This window comes from Myxocyprinus asiaticus, chromosome 20 (genome assembly GCF_019703515.2).
Source record: "Myxocyprinus asiaticus isolate MX2 ecotype Aquarium Trade chromosome 20, UBuf_Myxa_2, whole genome shotgun sequence".
NCBI lineage: Eukaryota > Metazoa > Chordata > Actinopteri > Cypriniformes > Catostomidae > Myxocyprinus > Myxocyprinus asiaticus.
Genome location: NC_059363.1, coordinates 43,594,636 through 43,616,834, shown reverse-complemented (window position 1 = coordinate 43,616,834; position 22,199 = coordinate 43,594,636). Strand labels below are relative to the sequence as shown.

The window sequence follows — 22,199 nt, the reverse complement described above, 5'->3', positions numbered from 1 at the left end:
GCTTAGTCTATTTTTATTTATGCAACATATCCTACCTCTTCTGCCATGACATTCCCTTGTACTATCTGTATATAACAGATTTGTATATATATATATATATATATATATATATATATATATATATATATATATATATACATACATATTTATTTTTGTCTTCTTGTGTATTTCTATATATACTTATTTTCTATTCGCTTTTTATTTTTATTATCTCTGTCTTGTTGTTGTGTTGTTTGTGCACTGGAAGCTTCTGTCACCAAGACAAATTCCTTGTATGTGTAAGCATACTTGGCAATAAAGCTGATTCAGATTCTGATTTAACTACTGGAGTCATATAGATTACTTTTATGCAGCATTTATGTGCTTTTAAGAGCTTAAAAGTTTTGGTCACCTGAGAAATTCTTCTAAAAACCTTGGTTTGTGTTCGGCAGAAGAAAATCATACACATCTGGGATGGCATGAGGGTGAGTAAATTATGAGAGAATTTTCGTTTTGGGGTGAACTATCCCTTTAATGGCAGGTTGACAGAGCCATTATGTCTTTCACTCAAACCTGTGTGAGATATCTGTTCAGACTGATTCTTTTATGTAATCTAGATTCTCTAGAACATAATCACCACTAACCAGACTTTTTACATGTCCCACCATGTTCATGTGTCAGCGGGTACAGAAATGTGTTTAAAAGCATGTTTAAGCACAGGATGTGTATTGACAACAACTAACCTGCACTCTTAGATAATCAACTTTCAACTTTAAACTGATTAAATGACTTATGTCACCTCACGCCCAATAATTGCAACATTAAACCTATGTCTAGCAAGTCAACCAGCTCGTTTAATAGAAAAATATATCATGAAATACTGCTATTTTCACCTGAGTGTATGGCCTGGGGTTTGGTACATGTCAATGGTCCGATAATAAACTCCTAACATGAAGATATTTCTTTAATGTCGTGCTTATAATAGTAGCCAACATGAGTACTGGACGTTTTGATTAGAGAAATTTGTGTTTTAGTCTTATGAATCAGTGGCAGGTGAGCTGCTAACCGGCTAACTGAGCAAGCAAATCTTCAGCGAGCAGCCCAAACCCTTAAACCGGTTAACTAAAGCTACACCGTCCACACAAAACACACAAGCCTGCCAAGCACACTGCACTCCGCACACGAAACAAGGCTTCCGGTCCTTTTCATCACACTAGTGGCTGCTTAGAAAACGAGTTAGCCGGATGCTATGTACTGCAGTCCAAGTCAAACAGTCAGTTAGCAAGTTAGCTGGCTAACAACTACCAAGCGTCGTCATCGTAACCATCACCATTACTATTAACATAATTACCGTGATTATCATCACTATCACTATCATCATCGCCGCGTCAGGTCGGATGGATAGCTAAACATGAATCGACTCACCTGTTCAGCAGCGGGTCAGATGAACTGCTCGTATCCACAGATGTAAGTGAATCCGATCAGAGAGATTCACACGATCAGAAAAATAGAATATTATATTCCAAAAGGCACGTATAGATCCTTCTGGAGCCCTTCGCCCGCCTCTCGCACGTTGCTGAGTGACTGTTCGCACAGCGGGTGCAGGCAGCGCTCAACCCGCCCTGACCTCTGTGCTGGGCGGCGTCACAGTCTGACATGAGCGCTCATCAATCATTCACTACCTGAAGTGAGAAGTCTGGAAGGAGGAGCATTCATAACACGGCTCGATTAATATACTGTACAGTGGGGTCCAAAAGCATGAGAATACTTCCATTTTCTGCTTAAAACAATTCAATACAAATTATAATATCAACATAACAATATGCGTGTAACGCTGAATTAAACTTAAAGTTGAATTTGAAAGTGTTTAGTAAAATACTCAAAAATAGTAATCCACTACAAATTAGAAATTAATTATCTAAAACTGTAAACATATACATATTTGTTATTCTTGTAAAAAAAATGAAATGTTCTTGAAAGGAGTGATGCAGACAAAAGATCACATTTTCAATATTACAAAAGCCAAAACATAGTCTTGGGTATACAGTATGTCCAGTGCAGTAGTTCTTCATAGAGATTAGTTTTATTTATTAAGAATCTTCAGAATTACAGCACTTACAGTAAACAATTAACAAGAAATTGGAGAAGACAAGAAGCTCACATTTTATTCTATGGAAATGGCAAACATATGAAATGAATAGTAAAAAAGAGATTTTTAAAGAAAAAAAGATGGGCACCATATAGATTAATAAATGAAATTAGTTTTATTATAAGTTTTAATATAAAAATAATTTAAGCATATAAAGTTTTTTTTAAGCTTGTATGTGCATTACTTATTTGTTATTAAATTGTGAGTAATACTGTATGTATGTGTATATATTTGTATACGATTGGTTAACATATGCATGCACTTATTTATTTATTTTATTACTATTATTTTGTTTGGTGAATAATGTGTGGGTGGTGTGGAAAATTAATAACACACACACAAAAAGAGAAAAAAGTAATAAATAATTGTGTCTATTGAAAAGAATGTCAATGGAATGTACAATGTAATGAGAAATGTATTGAACAGATAGACACAATAAAGTATCAAAATTCTATATATATTAAAATAAAACTGTAATCAGGCTACTTTGCTGATTACTTCATGGGAAAAGTATCGCAATACTAATGAATGTATTTTAAGTCACAGAAAATAGTTTGTTTTTCCACTCAACAAATTTAAAATAATGTCTATATTTCCCCTTTTGTTATTGTCGTTGTCTCTTCAGCTGTCTCAGAAACACAAACAGAGGTACAGATGAACATAATTAATGTTTTAAATTTATTTCACATAAATAATATTATTTTAGAAATATGTGAAACCCAAATAATGAACTTAAAAGTAATTAACAAGAAAGTCAGTAATTGTTATCTGTTTTGCTTGCAAGAATTTGTAATGTGTTACACTACTTTTTAACTAAAAGGTAATTAGACTACAGGAACTAATTACTTGGTTATCAGATTACATCCAACATCAATTTTATGTAACAACTTTTATTTGTTTTCAAAATCCTTAAGCTTTCTGTTTTTTTTTTTTGTTGTTTGTTTGTTTTTTCGCTATACATGCATAAGTCAAATAACTCATATCTACTACACACATTCTCACCCACTTAACTTTTTTTCCACAATTGTCACTACTTTCAATTTGAAAACTCATGCTTTTGTGATCTGTTTGCTAATGTTGTTGAATTTGAAACAGATCCTACAATATCTTACTTAAAACAGGAGTCTCTAAATGGCTGTGCGGATGCACCAGTAAATAAATATTTCAGATTTCAGCTTATAATTTTATGTTATAGCACATTACTCTTATGGTGGCCATAATACATATCTTTGTCTGCTTATTTTAAGTGTTCACAGTAAAGCTTCAATCCAGAATTTTTTAATTTATTTTTTATTTTTTTATTTGTAGGGCTATTTCATTGGACGGTTGGCATAGCAGTGAGAGAGGATTCACCAGGGCTCACAGAGGTATGCATGGCATGCTTATGAGAGTTGTCAAGCCAGTTTATCTCACTCTACTCACCTGTCTTTCACTCTCTGTTCTGTTTGTGTGGCGGCCTGAATCTTATATGAAAATAAAGGGTGTTAGGAATGCACTATTCCTTTGTTTGTAACATTACTTATGCCACAAATATGCATTTACAAATATATGAATATAAAGAAAGAGGGAGTAAATTAACAATAAATTCATGAATGCAATTTGGCTGTGATACAAAATAAATTTAATTGTAGATTTGTTTGCAGTACATGTTATTCTCAGTGAAATACTAGAAAAAGTAACCACTGTTAGAGGTTTTGTACAACTAATAAATGCAATTCCTGCTCAGAGTTTTCCATTCTATTTGTTTACAGCACTGGTGTGTTAAATGTGTCCCATCCATTCTATAAATGTCTGGCCATGAAATCTGAATCTGTTGATATAAGTTCTATTTTGAATTTGAAGTGACGTGAAAGACGCATTTGTGATGGTGGCCTGACACCGTGTGGTGATTTGCAGCCACTGCATTTACACTCCAGCTTCTCCGAGGCTGTCGACTTTTTCTTGAGCACTTTATTTAATTAAATTAGTACTTTTTACGGTTATATTCGAAGAAATAAAACAAAAACAGTAAATTCTGGTCATTTGGGGGGATTCTTCTGTGGAGATTTGATCCAGCATAGTTTCCTAACATCAACCGAACATGAATGTATTGAACTTATGACACGTTAAGTTCTTTAAAAATGCTTTTTAGCCACACAAGTTGGATTGATGCGGGCTACTGGCTTCACCAGAAGCATATATCGTCGCTGAACCTCGGAGCTCAGATCGTTTGATCAGACAGTCCTGATGTGCAGAATTGGTCAACATAAGGTCGCAAATGATGACACAAACACCAGTCAACCAGCTTAGACTGGTTTTAAGGGTTTTTTTTCCAGCAGGGCATTACAAATGAAATTGAGACAGAAATAAAATATCTAAACACCTCTTCTACGATGAACATGTTTTCAATTCCTAATTTCAAAGTCAAAGATATGTTTGCTGGAGCTTAAAATAATAATAAAAAATTTTGGCGATGTAACTGTTAGGAGAAATATTGGCATAAGCGATGCAAATTATTATTATTATGATTTTATTAATTATTGTATTATTTAATTATATTAATTATTTAAGATGAGGTCATAAGGGTATTCTTTTTTGTGATTAACATTTTTTATTGATTCATATAGACAACAAAGAAAAGCAAAACATATACAGAATCAACATTTAACCCCCACTATTACCCCTGTAATTGCATAAGGCACACCCCTGTATCTCTAGATGCAGACTTGACGTTCTTTAGAATCCTAGCCCACACTCCCTCCTCCAATACCAAGTTTAAATCTTTCTCCCATAATCTCCTGAGAGAAGTTGAAGCTCCGTCCCCCAGACTCTGAATTAACATACACTGATGCCTCATGACCTTTTCCAAAAGCAGTAATCACCACTCCCATCTGCCTCTTTAGGGGGGTGTATGCTACTCCCAAAAATAATACAGAGCAGGTGGCGCAGCTGTAAATACTTAAAGAACTGAGATCTGGGAATCCCAAAAAGTTGAACCAAATTTTCAAAGGATCTCAACACTCCACACTCATATAAGTCACAGAGTGTATTAACTTCCCTCACAATCCACTCTGACCAGCAGAAAGGGGACTTATTAATACATAATTTAGGGTTCAGCCATATGCTCGAGGCAACATTTAAATAAATGTCTGAATTAAACACCTTAGACGCTTTTGTCCTTACCGAGTGCAAATGCAAGATAACGGGGTGTAACTCAACTTTTCAGATTAGTTTGATAGAAAGGCTTTGCAATGGCAAAATAGGGGCATGGATTTCCTGTTCAATACAAAACCAGGGAGGGGCTCTCTCAGGTGGAAGCGACCAATGAGCCAAATGTCTGAGACCGAATGCATAATATAAAACTAAATCTTGGGTAGGCCTAGCCCACCTTTGTCAATCGGCCTATGTTACTTACTGAAATGTAATCTGGGACGTTTACCATTCCAAATGAAGGACTTCACTATACTAACAAATTGCTTGAAAAAAGAGGACATCTACAGGGAGAGATTGTAGCAGTTAATTGAATTTTGGAATACAATTAATTTTAATAACATTAACCTTCCCAATCATAGATAAATGTAATGAAGCCCATCTGCCCACATCATTCGAAAACCTTTTTATTAAGGGGTCAGAATTTGAACTAAATCACACAGATTTGCTGGGAATAAAATGCCCAAATACTAAATGCCCTGTTTGGGCTACTGGAAGTCGCCCAGCTGAAAAGCCATTACTGGGCAGTACCCTGTCAGAGCCAAAGCTTTGGATTTAGACCAACTGACTCTATATCCTGAGAATTTAGAAAAAGAATTAAAAATTCTGTGGAGGCATAGATCTAGTAGGGTCGGAGACGAATAATAAAATATAATCTGCGCAAAGCAAAAGTTTATGTGCCATACCTCCCACCACCACACCTGGAAAATCCTCCTCCTTTCTTATCGCAGCTGCTATTGGTTCCAGGGCAAGACAGAACAATAATGGGGAAAGAGGGCAACCCTGTCGGGTGCCCCTATCCAGAGTAAAATAATCTGAAATTAATCCATTTGTTTGTACCGCTGCTACCGGGTATCTATAAAGTAACTTAATCCATCCAATAAAAGTATTCCCGAACCCGTATATTTCCAGAATCTTAAAAAGATAATCCCATTCTACCATATCAAACGCATTTTCAGCGTCAAGTGAGATGGCAGTGACCACTGATCATGTGATCATTCGCCACTGATCACATGATATTGATGAAACGCCTAATGTTATTAGAAGAGCTATGACCCTGAATAAACCCCACCTGATCAATATGTATAAGAGATGTCATAACTTTACTTAATTGGTTAGCCAGAATGTTTTACAATATTTTTACATCTAGCTGGATCAGGGAAATTGGACGGTAACTGTTACACTCACTTGGATCTTTATGTCTTTAAGGATCAGGCTGATCCGGGCTTGTGTCATGGTTGGCGGAAGCTTTCCATTCTTTAATGATTCCGTATTTACTCCCTCTTTCTTTATATTCATATATTTGTAAATGCATATTTGTGGCATAAGTAATGTTACAAACAAAGGAATAGTGCATTCCTAACACCCTTTATTTTCATATAAATGTTTATACAAAAGCGTAGTCAGTTCTGTAGCATAAGATCTAAAAAACTCAGCGGCAAAGCCATCTGGCCCCGGAGCCTTGCCTGTAGGCAAGGCCTTAATTACCTCCCCAAGCTCCTCCAAGGTTATCTCAGAATCAAGATAATTGTTTTGCTCAGTCATCAGTTTAGGAAGTTCTAATGGTTTCACAAAGTTTCTAATATTGTCATCAGTAGACGAAGATGTGGAACTATAGAGATCAAGATAGAATACTTTAAAAGCATTATTAATATCAATGGCCGAGGTAAATATTTCACCACCAGCAGAATTCACTGAGGGAATGGTAGAAAAAGACTCTCTCTGTTTTATATATCTAGCCAAAATCTTCCCTGCTTTGTCCCCCGACTCAAAGTATGACTGTCTTACCCTGAATAGCCAAAACTCCACCTTCTGCGATAAAATACTATTTTATCTGTATTTCAATCAGGTCAATTCTTTGAGGCCATTAAACATCATTTGGCGCTTCAGCTCTGCCTTGGCACTTTTAATATTCCCTTCCAATTCCACGAGTTCTTGTGCTTTGGATTTTTTGGTGAAAGAGGCATACTGTATGATCCGGCCCCTAAGAACCGCCTTAAGTGCCTCCCAAGCCACGCCCACAGATGATACTGAGGACCAGTTGGTCTCCATATAAACATTGATTTCAGCCTTTAGTATTTGTTGGAATTCAGGATTTTGCAAAAGGGATACATTAAAGCACCAACTATATGATTTTTTTTCTCCGTAAGTGGCAACACCTCTAAACACACCTGGGCGTGATCTGAGGCTAAAATGTTTCCAATTAAGCAATCCACAGCAGATGAAATGAGGGACTTAGATATATATATATATATATATATATATATATATATATATATATATATATATATATATATATATAAATCTATTCTAGAGTAAATCTTATGGAGTGATGAAAAAAATGTATAGTCCCTACCAGATGGGTTCAAAAGTCTCCAAATTTTTGACCAAGATTTTTACACATCTTGTGAAGCGTCAATGTTGCTCTAGGGGGTTTGCACACTTTTGCTTCATTATGATCAAGGACAGAGTCCATCAAAAGATTAAAGTCTCCTCCCAATATTATATCATGAGAGGTGCCAGTGGTTTGCAACATTCCTTTAAGATCTAAAAGACATTTGAATTGTAGATGCTTACTTATTATTGTAATGACTCCCCTGCTCTTACTTGAGCCAGCACTAAAGAAAACATGTCCACCCCATATCTTCCCAAATTTTTCAGCTTCCTGTGGAGAAAGATGCGTTTCTTGAAGAAACACTATATCACATTTCTTACGTTTAAGAAGAGAAATAACCTTCCTTCTTTTTAAGGGGTGCCCCAACCCATTCACATACCACATGGAGAAAGACAATCCACTCATATTAACATTTGACATTTTGACATATGAAAAAAAAATTGATTGTGTGTCAAAAACAAAATGATAAAATCTACATTCCAACATTAGAGCAACAATCAAACCCCGAACTTCCCCCAGAACCAAACAAACAGAAAAAAGAAAAACGTGCACATTCACCCTGCGTCCATCCTTCTAAACTCAAACAGACCATGTACGCCTACGAGAGCCCCCACAACAACTTTGCCATTGGAATGCTCAAGTCCGGTGTTTCTATACAAATTTTGTTAGACAGAATTACACAACAAAAGATAATCTATAAAAGAAAATCCAGCCAATAGGCGGAATAAACACAAAGAACGTGTAGATTCATCCACATAACTGTCCCGAAGGTGTGTTACTCCACAACACAAACTCCACCCGCTAGGCAGAACCAGCACAAAAAGAAGAAAAAAAAAAGCTAATTTCCTCGGACAGTCAAACGAAGCCAGCCCATTCGACTGCTACATGAATGCAACAGATGACCTAATAACTCTAATGTCTTGCAAGATATACTCCACAAAACTCCAGCCAATAGGAGGTATAAACACAAAGAAAGTGCAGATTCATCCACAACACTGTCCTGAAGGAGTGTTATTCCACAAAACAAACTCCAGCCACTAGGCAGAACCAGCACTATAAGAAACAAAATAGGTGCTCAGTTCCTCGGACAGTCAAGTTAATGTCCAGTGAGTCGGTCCACTCGGCTACAACGTGAGTACCACAAAATAACTTACTCACTCCATTGACTTTATGAAGGACATGGCTTGCTGGGGACATGTGAATGTTTTATGGCTATCCTTAGCATCTATTCTCAATTTGGCTGGGAACATCAGTGCAAAAATGACCTTCCGTTGATGTAAGAGTTTCTTGCATTCCTTGAATTGATCACGTTTCCCACTTGTCGAATTCGCAAAGTCGGAATAAGAAAATGTTGTGGTTTTTCCAAGAAAGCCTTCCTTTACTCCTCGCCTCGCGAAACATGAGATCTTTATCGGATGATCTCAGAAATTTGGCCAGAATTGATTGGGGCCTGTCTCCCTCAGCGGATTGCCAAGCCAGAACCCTGTGAGCTCGCTCGATTTCCAGCTTATGGCCTGTTATGTCAAGCAGACGCGGAAAGAGCCCGTCCAGGAATTTCACCATATCCCGACCTTCTTCGGCTTCCGCCGACTACGATTCTCCATATCCTCCAGCTTCTCCCAGACGTGCTCTAAATCCACCTTAGTCGCTAGCGGATTAGCAGATAATTCCCTCTCCGATGACTCCAGATAATCGATCCGTTTCTCGACATCCCCCACTCTTGTAACCATCTCAGTAAATTTCATCTCCAAAGCAGTGATTGATTGACATTTTACAGCAAGATCCTCCAAGTCAGCAATGACCTTCATCAGCATTGCTGACATGTTCAACAATTCTCGCAGAATTTCCCTCGCTTCTCCAGTCAAATCGGCTAGGTGTCACGCGACTAGCAATTTTGTTTTTGAATTATTATTATTATTATTATTATTATTATTATTATTATTATTATTTTTAAAAACATCTGTCCATTAAATCAAAGTTAGTGTGGGCTAATCAACATGCAGGAAGCTGTTTTGTTGTTATGTGACAAAGAGTTTTATTTATTTTTTTGTCCTGTAAAATATGTCAGAAAACCTTTTCTTTTTTTCTTTTTAAAATAAGGATTAAGTTTTACTTATACACTTATGATTTATAGGTGCAACTGGCCCTAAATACTTTTGGTCCCAAATGCAATAAAGGGTCTAAATATTATAACTATTTGGCATAAAAGGGTGTGCATTTAATAACATTTGGTAATAATGGGAACACTTTAAGTTTCCTTTGTTAAGTATATATTACAGTATACATATAAAATGTAGAAGATCCCCCATAGCCCACTAATTTGGTTGTCTTTGGGCCCCCAATGTCCTCATTCTTGCCCAGTTATTAAGAGATTTTTTTGACTGTTTATGAATTTTTATTTTTTTTATTTTTTTTTATTTTAAGGGCAGCATGGGTCTCAGTGGTTAGCAATGTCACCTCACAGCAAGAAGGTCCCGGGTTCGAGTCCCAGCTCAACTGGGCCTTTCTGTGTGGAGTTTGCATGTTCTCCCCGTATTCGCGTGGGTTTCCTCCAGGTGCTCCGGTTTCACCCACAAGTCCAAAAACATGCAGGTAAAGTGAATTGGAGACTCTAAATTGCCCCATAGGTGTGAGAGAGTACCCTAGCCACTGGGGGTTGCGCCAGGAAGGGCATCTGTTGTAAAACCTGTGCCAAGTCAAATATGCGGTCACAGATGGTCTGCTGTGGCGACCCCTAACAGGAGCAGCTGAAAGATTTTTTTCTTATTTTACAAAATAGCCTACTATTGCTGCAAACTTGAAAATGTATAATAACTATTCCAAAAAATGTGCATTTCTTACACATTGTCATTGTCAAAGTCTGTCTCCCTCGTGCTTCCTAGGACTCTTATTTTGAAGTATTTCCCCGAGACTATGTTAGCCAGTATGCACTGCCCTCATCACTGCCATCTCTTCCTCATTGTTCTCACCTGTTTTCCATTCCCTCATTAGCTCTTGTTTGTATATATACCCTCTAGTTTTTGCATTCCTTTGTCAGTTCTTGTTTGTTGTTATTAGAGTTCATGTTTGTTTGTTTCACTTTTATCATCTTTATTAAAGCTTGCAATTAGATCGTACGTCTCCCGTCTCATCTCAGCAACGACTCCTTACATTCATTAGTCAGAATGGCTAATGAAACAAGTTATTATTGTCTGGACCTTTGGTGGGATGGAAATTTCGAGACCGAACCTCTTGGATCTTTAATTGAAAATGGTCTGGTCTATTCACACCGAGTTCGTAAAAAAAGAAATGAAAAATTATTTTACTTCTGTACAGTAGGCATTTATACTAGTCTCCTGCCCACACCTTCAGCTGTTAAGAGATTAATAAATTGACTCTATACACGGAATGTAGCCTACATATTTCTCAGGGGGCTAACAAACTTCCGGTATCAAATCCAGCTAATCCAAACTAATATTCTTTCTAAAATAAAGCGATTTATCACAACAAATGTGATTTTATTTAGTAAAAGTATAAAAATTATCTCAGTAATGAGCTCCAAAAGTGTAAATACATACGATCTGAAGCTTGTAGAATGGCCGAGCACTGCTATAAAGTTGTGTAAGGCTTCCACTGTGTGCAAAGTATTTACATTCAGTGATTGTACATTGATTTACAAGTGAGAAATACAGCAACACAAGCAATTCATATCTGAGCAAAACAATCACCAGAACGATGTGGGACAGTTGCTCTGTTACTCAGCTGAGGTTTTAGCACTTCCGCAGGGCGACGAAACATCACTGAGAACACTACACACAGTACTGATTTTTTTGTAAATTATTATATTTTCCCCCTAGTCAAAGCATGAAAATTACAGTTGAGGATTAATTTGTTTTTATTCATATAATCTGTAACATCACACCACAATATTCATAATAAAAGTTATGATACAATTACAATAATACAATACTGGACCACATTGATACAATAACACAGTTGGTAACACTTTACAATAAGGTTATTTGTTAACATCAGTTAAAAAGGTTGGTTAACATGAATTAACGATGAACAATACTTCTACAGCATTAATTAATTTGAGTTAATGTTAATTTCAACATAGCCTTCTAATAGATTTAAAAATCATAAGTTGTATATGTTAACGTTAGTTAATGCACTATGAACCAACACAAACTAACAATGAACAATTCTATTTTTATTAATTAATATTGACAAAGATTAATAAATACTGTAAAAATATATTATTAATTGTTTGACCATGATACCCAATACATTAATGCATGTTAACGAATGAAACCTTATTATACAGTGTTAACACAGTTTAATCTATATTTAGGCTATTGTGTCAGATTACTGCATCATTGTTAACTGTAAAGGAGAATAAAATGTTCTAAAAAGCATTCATACATTTTCAGTGCTCTCTTCAGTTTGGCAGATCCCTGCACACGCACATGACAAATCTCTCAGAAACGGGACACGATTTTTATTAACGTAAATTATACTAAAAGTGAAAATTATATTATACTTCATAAATAGAATAAAAGAAACTTATATTGACCACTTTTAGACAGACTGTATGGTTAAAGTAAGAGTCACTATGTTAAGAAATATATTACAATTCACTCCAGCATTTGCTGTGAAGCTGGAGTATCATCAAAATTGTCATATTATATTAACTTATAATATCACAGGGCTATACTTTATCAAAATAATTACATGTGTAATACAGTCGGAAACAGTGACTTTACTAAGCCAATGCTGTCTATGGCCTGTGAATATTCACCTTCATTGTAGTCCATAACTTAAAATACACATTGTTAAACCCCTTCTTCTTTTTACTGGATGGAACAACAGCTCCGTGTCTCAGTGTGCAATGGATATTGTCCAGTGTCATTCGCAGAAACTTGTGTAAATAACGTGTGTGAAAAGTAATTTTCCCCTGAGTCGTCTCGACAGCATTAATCAGCATAGAAAGAAATAGTTTCCGGCGCTGCGCTTAATCCACATCTTCAGAAGTGATATAATAGGTGTGCATGAGAAACAGATCAATATTTAAGTCCTATTTTATTATTGAAGGAATATTCTGGGCTCAATACAAGTTAGGCTCAATCGACAGCATCCGTGGCAAAATATTGATTACCACAAAAATGAATTTTGACTTGCCCCTCCTTTTCATTAAAAAAATGCAAAAATCTGGGTTACAGTGAGACACTTACAATGAAAATGAATGGGGCCAATCCGTAAACATTCAAATACTCACTGATTCAAAAGTAAAGCCACAAGACATAAACAATATGTGTGTGTTCACATGATTTTAGTGTGATAAAATCACTTACTAACCTTTTCTGAGTAAAGTTATTGCCAATTTTACAATTTTGTTGCCACGACGATGTAACGTCAACAAACCATACCACCTTAAAACAACTGTAAAAATTACGATTTAAACCACTTTACAGCTCAAATAATACATGAGTTTTAACAAATAATTAATATAAGTACCAATAATTAATGGTACCCATTCACTTTTTGGTATTGTGAGAACCTACAGAGCTGAAATATTCTTCTAAAAATCTTCTTGTGTTCTGCAGAAGAAAGAAATTCATAAACATCTGGGATGGCAGATTAAATTATGAGAAAATTTTCCTTTTTGGGTGAACTATTCCATTAAGGGATAAACCTTATATAAGATATGGGACCTCTTCCGGGACCGTGTGGATGAGGCACAAATGTTATCCTTGGGAATCCAGAATCTTGCATGGATGGCTTAAAAGATCAAAGGAAAATCTTCATAAATGACCCATAAGCTTGTGTGTTCTGTATGATTACCAGTTTTATTTGATGTATTTTTTATATAAATGTATTATTATTATTATTATTATTATTATTATTATACATTTAATTTAATTTATTATTTTATTTATTTACTATATTTTATCTATTTATTTATTATCATAATGTTGTCACTGTAAAATATTGGAGGTGGGTGTTTGTACGTTTGGAGGAGTACTCAAAAACACAATAAATCCAGCTCACAGTCTTATGTTCTTTTACTTGTTCCAGCAGCATAATTAGACCTTTCATAAAGATGTTGAACATGTTATTATAGTACTGTGCAAAAGTTTTAGGCACTTGTGAAAAATGTTGCATAGTGAGGATGTCTTCAAAAATAATGACATAAATAGTTTTCATTTATCACTTAATGTCATACAAAGTTCAGTAAACATAAAAAAAGCTAAATCAATATTTGGTGTGACCACCTTTGCCTTTAAAACAGCACCAAATTTCCTAGATACACCTGGATACAGTTTTTATTGGTTGTTGGCAAATAGGATGTTCCAAGCTTCTTGGAGAATTCACCACAGTTCTTCTACCTGTTTAGGCTGTCTGAATTGCTTCTGTCTCTTTATGTAATCTCAGACTGACACGATGTTCAGTGGGGGGTTTTGTGGGGGCCATGACATCTGTTGCAGGGCTCCCTATTCTTCTATTCTAATCTTTTCTATTTGCAAAAGTACTGTTTGGGAGTCTAACATTTATATTTCCTATTGACACACTAAAGCTGAAGATATAAATAACCATCTTAAGACAAATGCTTTTGTGAAACATCTTATGTGTCTAAGACTTTTGCACAGTCCTGTATATAGAAGTTGTGTGTTCTTGGAAATCATTAGGAGATATTGGAGGTTATTGGAAGGGAGTAGCTTGGAAGTTTATTTATTTATTTGTATTGCCATGTCAGCATCACTGGCTATTTTCATGGCAAGATCAAGGTAGTTTCAAAAGGTAATATACACAATATATAATACAGTAATAAACACAATGAACATTATATAAGATCTTTAGTATGTGGATTGGAAGTTATTGGTGTAAAAGTCTGTCAGTGTGTAGGGAATGAGAGAGGCTCAGGACCCAAGCGCCTAGTTAAAAATAAAGGAATTTATTAATACAAACAAAAGGGCAAAACTCCCACAATGGGGGAAAACAATAAATGTAAACAACACTGAAGGGGAAAAATACAAAGTAAATATAATCCAGGCTGGGGCAGAGGAATGGGGGATCGGATACCAGGACCGACCAGACCGAACAGGAACAATGTAGGGGAACAAGACAGACAAGGAATGTGACCATACACATACAAGACCGACTGGAGAGCAAGCACACAAGACTGGAAACAAGATGAACTGGCACTGGACAGCAAACACGAGGAGACTAAAATATGGAGAGAAATCAAACAAGTTAACAGGGGACAGGTGAGGCAAATGAACTAATAAGCAAACAGGGAGGCAGCGTGTAACGTAAGACAGAGAGACACGTGGCGATACAGAAACAAAACAAAGCCACGTGCTCTCACAAGAAAACAAAACACCCGAATGGCATGAGCGCACATCGCCAAGGCAATATTCGCCCATGCCAACCGACAACCAAGAAAGAATGCGTAGCAATGCCAAACAAAGCGATGTCATGCATTCTCACACTAAACGAAACCTGAGCGTACATCACGAGGCAAACGCCAAGCGAAGCACGCAACAGGCGACAAAAACAAGACAGGACACCTGTGCGAGATTTCGGCCACACACAAACCCGAAACCTCAGACAGAAGTGACGAACTTCAGCACAACATGAAGACAGCTTGCGACCCGGGCGTGCAGCGCAAAGCGAGCGCAATGAGCGTCCGCGGTCGTGAGAGACAGACATAGATTATTGACGTGAGTGCATGCCACCAAGATGACAAGTGCAATGCACTCACGCCAATACAGGACAAGACATGGAACATGAATGTCTGGATCCCAACACCAAAACCAAAACTGAACCAGACAGAAGGGTCAGGGTCCAGACACCATGCTCCAGACAAGACCGACCGAAGACCGTGTGGCAGGGAATTCAACCGAAACTGTGCACTCACACAAAGAAAGACAATGAAACACAAGACAGACGTAATGCCATGGTCCTGTCAGACAAAAACCCAGACTGACAGAGTGACAGGACCGTGACAGTACCCCCAGGCGTCCCAAAACGGGAACATCAAACAATACACAAGACAGACAAAACGAGCACTAACATAAAACAGAAAACACAACAGAAAGGGAGGGAAGGGAGGGAAACCAGTGAGGGAACTTAAGGAAAGGGGCAGGGTTCGGCGGCCAGGGAGGAGGCCTCAAGGCGAAGGCAGGGTCTGGTGGCCTGGGAAGAGGCTTCAGGGCAGAGGCAGGGTCCGGCGGCCTGGGAGGAGGCCTCAAGGCAAAGGCAGGGTCTGGCAGCCTGGGAGGTGGCCTCAGGGCAGAGGGGACAGAGTACTGGACAGCAGCTGCTGGACAGGGGGCAGTGAACTAGATGGCGGCCGCTGGACGGGGTGTAGTGAACTGGATGGTGGCTGCTGGACAGGGTTCAGGGTGGGAGTAGCTCAGGGGGTGGAGCCGTGGAAGGCTCAGGGGGCGGAGCTGTGGAAGGCAGTGACTGGGGAATGGACTCCATGGTCGGGAGCGCTGGCAGCGACTGGGGAACAGCTTCCGTGGCCGGGAGCACTGGCAGTGACAGGGGAATGGCCTCCATGGCTGTGAGCACAGGCAGTGACTGGGGAACGGCCTCCATTGCCGGGAGCACTGGCAGAGACAAGGGAACGGCTTCCGTGGCTGGGAGTGCTGGCACAATTGCTCTTTATCAACTGTAAGCCTTTCTTCTCGCCGTGGGAGTTTTCCTCATTTATTCTGGTGAGTGTGTACATCCCGCCAAAAGCATGCGTGAAAGTACCGTTGCAACAGCTGGTTGATCACATCACAGACACGGAGCAACAACACCCGGACTCACTTATTATTATTCTGGGAGATTTTAATAAAGCTAACCTCACCCGTGAACTGCCAAAATACAAACAACACATCACATGCCCTACCAGAGACAGAAATATACTGGACCATTGCTACACTACTGTAAAGGATGTATATCGCTCTGTCCCACGTGCAGCTTTAGGACTTTCTGATCACTGTCTGGTTCATCTTCTCCCGACCAACAAGCAGAAATTAAATCAGCTAAACATGTAGTAAGGACTGTAAATAGATGGACTAATGAATCAGAGCTGGAACTACAAGCCTGCTTTTACTGCACTGATTGGAGTGTTTTTGAAGCTGCAGCCACAGACCTGGATGAGCTCACAGACACTGTAACATCATATATCAGTTTTTGTGAGGATTTGTGCATCCCTAATAGGACATTTTTATCGTTCAATAATGATAAATCATGGTTTACTGGAAAACTCAGACAGCTTCGTCATGCCCAAGAGGATGCTTACAGAAATGGGGATAAAATATTGTACAACCAGACCAGGAACATAGTGACTAGGGAGTTCAGAGTGGCTAAAAGAAGCTACTCTGAAAAGCTGAAAAAAACAGTTTTCAGCACACGATCCTGCATCTGTGTGGAAAGGCCTGAAAGGCATCATCAAGTACAAGAAACCTCCCCCTCACTCTGTAGAGAGTCAACAAATGGCTAATGAACTGAATGTGTTTTATTGCAGGTTTGAAAAGCCCAGTCTCACACCCCTCACCCTCTCTGATCTTCACTTCACACACACACCAACACCTCCTGGAACCCTCCTCTCCCCCCTCCTGCTACTCAATCTGCACTTATGATCTGTGAGAGGATGTGTGCCAGGTCTTTCGGAAACAAAAGACTAGGAAAGCTTCAGGCCCAGACGGTGTTTCACCTGCCTGTCTGAAAGTCTGCGCTGACCAACTGGTCCCCATCTTCACACAGATCTTCAGTAGATCACTGAAGCAAGTTCTCTGCTACTTTAAATGCTCCACCATCATTCCGGTCCCCAAAAAACCCAAAATCACAGGACTTAATGACTACAGACCTGTCGATCTCATGCCTGTGGTCATTAAAGTCATTTGAGAGACTGGTTTTGGCCTACTCGTCCGTCATTGAGTGTGTCCTGTGTATATCTATAACTGTCTGGTTTGGTTCAGCCACCAAATCAGACAGAGGGAAACTACAATGGACAGTCAGGACTGCTGAGAAGATTATTGGTGCCCCCCTGCCCACCCTCCGAGACCTGTACATCTCCAGAGTGAGGAAATGTGCAGGTAGAATCACTCTGGACCCCACACATCCTGCCCACTCCCTCTGAACTGTTGCCCTCTGGCCAGCGCTACAGAGCACTGAGCACCAGGACATCCAGGCACAAGAACAGTTTTTACCCTCAGGCCATTTTCCACATGAACAATTAAACTGCCTGAGGACTCCCCCATAGTGCAATAATGTAAATACATATCTCATGTACATATGTAAATTCACTCATATTTAATTCAATAACTGTACATTCCCCTACCTTGCACATATATTACCACTTGCACATGTACATACACCATTCTATGTCCTGTTATTTTTTATGTTTGTTTATACTCTTACCTTGTTTTATATTCTGTGTCTCACTGTAATGTTTTGTGTGCACTTGTTTCTCCTATCACCAAAAAAATGTACTTGTGTACATGAGAAAACGTGGCAATAAAGTTCATTCTGATTCTGATGAGAAAGGGGATAGTAACAATCCACTACCTGGAAAGTAGGCTGGATAACTTGGATACATCCCCAGAGGACATGGAAGGAAGGCTCATAACTTCTTAATGCTTGCAGGTCAATGGGATGAAGAGCTGGGTTTGATAGTTGGTGACTGATAGAAGATAACCATTGGGAACTACTGCAGAACTGGCTTTGATTCTCGGATGTTGAAGTGGGATTCAGTGAAGGCTGTTGTTTCAGGTTATTAGGGACAGGAGCAAAAGGATTTGATAGTAAGGAGGAAGGGATATGATGTTGGTGAGAAGAACTTCTAGTCTTCATTTGTATGTCTTTCACCATCTGATAGAAGTCTGACACCATTCCTTTTAATTCATTGACATCCTCAGCCAGATAACTCACATCAAAATCAGCTCTTGATATCACACAGCCATCTTTCATCTCCATCTTAACAGTCTTTCTGGCTCGAAGGACCATGTAAAATAATGGAGATGAGTGTTGGTATGTTTGGAGTAGTAGGGCCTACTACATGGATGGTGTGTCCATTAAAACACATTAAATCAAGCTCACAGTCTTATGTTCTTTTTCTTTGTTCCAGCAGCATAATTAGACATCCCATAAAGATGTTGAACATGTTATTATATAGGAGTTGTGAGTTCTTGGAAATCTTTAGGAGATATTGGAGGTTATTGTAAGCAAGTAGCTTGGAAGTAATTGGAAATACTGTTGTGGGAATTGGCTTGGAAGTAATTGGTGTAAAAGTCATCAACGCAACACTTCCAAAAGGAAAACCAGAGAAAGGAGAGGAGCTCACCCACACTACCCAGAGCACACCAAATGGAGAGCTTAAATAGTCCACCATGGCCGTTTCTCTGATTAGTAACACCTGGAGCTTCAGTAGGTGGAGCTGAAGCACTTGGAATTAATTACTGATTGTCTACAGGTGGCAGAGCAAGGCATCACCAGTGGTGGGAATTCTCAACAGTCACATTTTACAACTTGGCTTAGAGTCTTATGTTTCCATTTCTGGATGTTTGTTTATTTCAGGTGTTTGAAATGTTTGCATAGATAATGATTTACTTGAACCCTGTCAATGCCCCCACCCAATTACTACAGTTACTGTTCTTAATTTATTACTTGCGTTACATTTAAGTTTCAATTGAACACGGTTCAATTTACAATTTAATGTTCAACAACAAATGTTTGATCAAAATAATATTTTTGTCAAAATCATTGCGGTCCTTTTCTCTGTATCTTGCTGTCTGTTTGGTTGACACGCAGGTGTGTGCACTCCAGGGATGTCGTGCACCAAATTATTATAATTTTTTTTAAGGGGACACCAGATCAGCCACCGCAACACACATAACATCCACGGCAAACGAGGCACCATGTAAAACCACCTTTCGTTACTTAAAGTTTTTATAATGATTGGAAAGAAGAGGATTCACTCTGAAATAAGATAACAATGCACTGCATTTTTTAAATACGAAGCAAAGAGAGTGTAAAGATGCTGCAAAATCAGTCAAATGTATTTCAGCACAAAAGTACATCAAACAAACCCAATCAAACAAAAACATAAACAATCTATATTAAAACTGATTGATTGTTCCACAGAGATCAGACATAGTTTGCAAATGTTAACTGACCTGAATTCGTTTTTATTACTATAACACCGCACTTTCCTTTGATACTCAACCCTCCCCGTGAACGCAATCTCCAAAGCAGCCACGTATAGCGGAACGTACGTGACTTGATTGGACTTGGGCAGACAGAATTTAGACATTCCTTTTTACATTCAATAATATTTTTTAAATGAAATAATCAAAGGTACAGATACGTTTTTGGAAGTTCAAATAATCAATTCTAAATCCTAGTGGCCCAAAAATCTAAGGTTGCACGTGCCCCTCAATCTGAATGGGCATCACGCCACTGGTGCACTCACTCCATAAAGTAGGTCTATTTGAATTAACAAGGATTCCCCTGCTGCTAGGACAAGTTGTTTTGCAAAATGGAAATGGCATGACTTTTAGTTTATAGATATTTTATAGATAAGAATAAACCAGTTAAATATAAGTGTTTCACTAGGGACAAATATCTATTAGGCTCATTAAACAGCAGAAGGACTCTGTTAAAGCACCTGACACACTACACAGAACTATGAGCTTCTATAAAACGTTTATTTCAAGTGCTTAGGTCGAGCTCTTTTCAGATGCAGCTCTGTACCATTTTTCTATGAGTCTATTTTGTAAAGGTGAATATACTACCACTTCTGTCATATACTTTTCAAATGGTACCTGTTTTCCTCCACAGCAAGTCTATAAGAAAACTGTGTGGCTCTGACATTTCTTTTATAGACCATTTCCAGGACTGTTTGTTGGTTTAAAGAGGTGACGTTTTTGTCCCTTGAACATTTCCGGCTAGTTGTCAATCTTGTTAAAAACATCAGCGGGAGGCGCTTCATTCATAGTGACTTAAACACGATTAATGTTACTAACGTTAACACGATTGTCATAGAATATCATTATCAAACTTTGGACCATGTTGTTTGGTGGCTGGATGCTCCCTGGATGCCTGGTCCACTAACGGAAATTAAAGTGTTTATAATGCCTAAAAAGCAACCACAAATGGACGCATGAACCGCAACAGTGAAGCAATACTTGCAGTACTAACAAGTATCTATTTCTACTTGATCTAACCTTAAAAAAGACTTTTGTTGGTATGACTTAAAGTGATCAGGTTGATTTAGTCATTAAATTATATTTTTCATTTTAAAAAAGCTGTTAATTTAGATGTAACCATTTGAAGCACATTTTTAACTTTCACAAACTTCTCGACAAAACATTTTTACATATGCAATATATATGAACTTGGTAAAAAATATATATTTATATATATATATATATATATATATATATATATATATATATATATATATATATATATACATACTGTATATTAGGGATGCACAATATATCTGTAATGTTTGATGTGTTTGTTCATGTTTTTCATGTCTTTTATTTTGAAAATCTAATTCCTGTTTCATGTCATGTGTTCCCTAGTCTTGTGATTCCTGTTTCCCTCCATGTTCATGTGTCTTGTTTTCATTGGGTTATTGTCTTTTTATCTTGTTATCAGTTCTGTCTGTTAATTGGTTCCCTCGTCATTGTTTTACCCCTTGTCCATGTATTAAAGCCCTCATGTTTTCCATTGTCCTTTGTCAGGTATTGTGTTTGGTAAAGCTGTTAGGTCAAGTCAGGTTTATGTCAAGTCAGATTTATGTCAAGTCTATGTCAAGTCAAGTCTATGTCAAGTTGTTTATGGTTTGGATATCACTTATGTAAATAAACTGCACTTGGGTTCATCTTTACTTCATTGTCATCGTCTTTGTCTGCCTGTCATTGCTATGCGTACATTACAGAATACCTGACCTACACAATATGAACCCAGCGGTCCGAGGAGTCGTGCCCTAGAGGATTATGTGGAGGACTTCTGCGCTCTGGCCTGCCGGGTGGACTTTAATGAAATAGGACATTTTCCGGGCAGGTTTGAGTGAGCCAGTTTCCTCCCTGATGCCTGGTGGTCAGAGTACTTAAGGCCTGGCTCAGTATATCGACCTTGCCCTGCAGATTATTGGTTCTACGTTCACTGTAGGGGAGGTGGATGCCGAGCCAGAGTCCCACGTCATGGTCGACGAACCAGCGTCCCACGTCATGGTCGATGAGCCAGCATCCCACGTCATGGTCGACGAGCCAGAGATCCACGTCATGGTCGACTAGCCAGAGTTCCACGACATGGCCGCTGAGCCAGAGTTCCACGTCATGGCCGCTGAGCCAGAGTTCCACGTCATGGCCGCTGAGCCAGAGTTCCACGTCATGGCCGCTGAGCCAGAGTTCCACGTCATGGCCGCTGAGCTAGCACCATCTTTAGCCGCACCTCAGCCTGCTCCATACCATGTCACAGCAACGCCTCAGCCTGCTC

General features: G+C 38.4%; 1 protein-coding gene across 6 annotated transcripts in view; it reads right to left on the bottom strand.

The window, feature by feature from the left end:
* LOC127410947 (protein numb homolog) overlaps positions 1 to 1,634 on the bottom strand; it is a 105,156-nt gene extending 103,522 nt beyond the window's left edge. For all 6 annotated transcript variants that reach the window (XM_051646231.1, XM_051646230.1, XM_051646235.1 and 3 more), the window contains exon 1: positions 1,405 to 1,634. The gene's annotated coding sequence lies outside the window, so the exon portion shown is untranslated. The remainder of the gene's footprint in view (positions 1 to 1,404) is intronic.
* Positions 1,635 to 22,199: the final 20,565 nt, after the last annotated feature.